Source organism: Colobus angolensis, unplaced genomic scaffold (genome assembly GCF_000951035.1).
Source record: "Colobus angolensis palliatus isolate OR3802 unplaced genomic scaffold, Cang.pa_1.0 Scaffold113, whole genome shotgun sequence".
Taxonomy (NCBI): domain Eukaryota; kingdom Metazoa; phylum Chordata; class Mammalia; order Primates; family Cercopithecidae; genus Colobus; species Colobus angolensis.
In genome coordinates, this window is record NW_012112364.1 from 4,344,751 (window position 1) to 4,347,471 (window position 2,721).

General features: G+C 55.9%; 1 protein-coding gene across 4 annotated transcripts in view; it reads right to left on the reverse strand.

Moving 5' to 3' along the window:
* The window catches only part of TNFRSF19 (tumor necrosis factor receptor superfamily, member 19), a 103,687-nt gene that overhangs the window by 92,459 nt on the left and 8,507 nt on the right, over positions 1 to 2,721 (reverse strand). For 2 of the 4 annotated variants that reach the window (XM_011958826.1, XM_011958811.1), the window contains exon 1: positions 1,825 to 1,994. The exons of the other annotated variants lie outside the window; for them this stretch is intronic. The gene's annotated coding sequence lies outside the window, so the exon portion shown is untranslated. Of the gene's footprint in view, positions 1 to 1,824; positions 1,995 to 2,721 lie in introns of those variants that run through there. 4 annotated transcript variants of the gene reach the window in all.

The following is a 2,721-nucleotide window of genomic DNA, read 5'->3' on the forward strand; positions in this document are numbered from 1 at the left end:
GGTCAGGAGATTGAGACCACCCTGGCTAACACGGTGAAACCCCGTCTCTACTAAAAATACAAAAAAATTAGCCGGGCGTGGTAGCGAGCGCCTGTAGTCCCAGCTACTCAGGAGGCTGAGGCAGGAGAATGGCGTGAACCCGAGAGGCGGAGCTTGCAGTGAGCCCAGATCTCGCCACTGCACTCCAGCCTGGGCGACGGAGCGAGACAGCGTCTCAAAACAAAAAAAGAAAAGGCACATCGACATTGCAATTTCAAGTGCATAAGACTCTTCATGTGTCCATAACTGCATATTCAAGATCCAGCCTGGACTCAAGTTGTAAGACACACTCTGGCCAAAGAAACACATAACTTTCATGATTGTTCCGAAGATACTAACACCACCTCTCAGAGTTAGCACTTCTTGGAAAAAAGTTTCCTAAAGTCAGTAAAGCCATGTGGCTTTGGTAATGAAGTAGGTGTGGTAAGACATAGATTAAAAAGTAAAGAACTTAACAGAGCTCATGATAATGCTTCATGCATTGATGCCAAGGCTATATTTTCCAAATGAAAATGCATTTCTATGTTTTGTTTTACTTTCAGAACAATATGACAAATATTATGCAAAGAAGCTTTCTTTTTAAGTACTCACATCTCTGTGAATGTCAAAAATTGTCTTCCACACTAGGACTCAATCAATCATCACCCCTCCAGTTCTATACCTTTCAATTAGATGATAAACACTGCCTGGAATTTTTAAGACTACATGAAAGCAGCGTTGGCAGAAACGCCTAAGGCGAAACTGCACCACAGAAAACGTACTGAGGAAATCCTGAGTAGGGCAGTGTAATCCTCCCTTTTGCATCTTAGTATCTGAGCATGAAATGACAACACGAAAAAACATCTTTTGCATGAGGCATGTTTAACAATAACTGTTTCCTGTTTACATAAAGAAACTTTTGTTTTGTAGTCAAAGAAACTGTCATTGGAGTAAAAACTACATCTTCATGCATATCTTGGGTTAAACTGTTTTAGTTAAAAGAAACACTGAACAATGGTGATGGTTTTGTATGCAAATTGAGTCCTTTATTAAAATGCAAAAAAATGACACGGATTTCTTGCAATCGTGAACGGAGACTGGATGACTAGTGCACTACCATCAAAACAGATCACAGAATTCTGATCCGCCAAACTTGATCTCCAGGAGTATATTCGCCAAATTTCTGTTCCATGAGATGGCATTAGAACACAGACATGCATTGGAAGAGCTGGCTTTGTCACTCTGTACATCTCTCACAGGCTCTACGCATCAATGTACTGATAATTCCTGCTGAACTCTAAGGAACTCTTCCCCACAGAAGGAATGTACCCTGGGCCGTTCACAGACAACGCTCTCCCGCCGCCCGCGCTGGCCCCGGATGCGGCCCCGAGACTCCTGCAGCCGCGCGCGGGCTCAGGGACCTCCGCAGGACGCGGGCGGGCGCCGGGGCCGGTTCGAACTGGGGCAGAGTGACAGGCTCCCAGTCGTGAGCCTCACAAGCAGATCTATTTACAATATCCCGGAGAGGAGTCCAGGTCGCGTCGCTCGCACCGCCCGCGGGGATCCGGGGTGAATTCACACGCTCCCTCCCGCCGCCTCGCCGCCTGTCACGGCCCCGGGACCCGGTCAGCCCCTCCGGGGGTTCCCTTCGCCGCGCAGTACGCCCCCCGTAAGGAGCCACGGCCTGTGCTCCTCCCTCCCTCGGGCAGCCGCCTCCTTTCCCGGCGCCCACCCAGCGGGGATCCACCAGGGCAAGGGCTGAAGACCTCGCAGGACGCCGCGCGCCCGGCACAGCGAAGCACCTACCTTCCCAGCCACCTGGGAGGCTGCAGGTCCGGGCCGGAGCCCGAGGCTCAGGGGCGCGCGGAGCCGTTCTGGTTAAGGCGCAGGGCGCCGGGCTGCTCGGGGGTCCAGCCCAGCGTGCACGCCGTGCACCTCCCCGCGCCGGGCTCCGCGCTCTCCCGTAGCCCGGCAACGGCCGCCACCCCGGAGCCCCGCCCAAGGCACCGCCCACCACGGGCCCGCCCTCACCGTGGCTCCGCCCCGTCCAGAGCCCCGCCCCCAGGCTCTTCGCTGTGCCTCCGCCCAGCCCCCACTGCGTCCGCCGGGCCAGCTCTGCAGTGGGGGTCTTTTGAAGCCCCCATCCCGCGGCTGCTGGAGCGGATGAGGGTGAGGCTGACTGGGGGCTTGGGGATGGGGGAGCGGAGACCGCCAAGAAGATGGCTGTGTTGGGAGACTTTCCTTCAGAGCAGAGAGAGGGAGGCTTCCTTTCCGCCCGGGGTGTTCCCCACCTTTCAGCCTTTCCCGCGTGGGTCCGCATCCCACCCAGAGGGGATACGGCTCCCAGGTCTGCGCTGCTGCGCCTGAGATCAGGTCGGCCGAGGTCGCAGACCTCGGGTCCCCCGCCGGCAGGGACTCGCCGGGCGCGCGTTCGCACGGACGCCTCCCAGGGAAGTCCGGGGAAGCCCGAGTTCGCCTCCTGCAGGCCTGGAGGCGCTCGGCCCGAGACTGCCGCACCCTCGCAGCGGAAGGGCGTCTGCACAGCAGCTGTAGCTCCAGCGCGTGCGAGGCGCGGCCAGGGCCAGGGGCTCGCTGGGCAGTTTTGATGAAAGAGTTACGAGAATCACGTCTGTAACAAAATACTTTTCCATCAGTAGAATGCTATAAACGTGCAAGCAGTATTGCTCTGTTCGTTCACCCAAG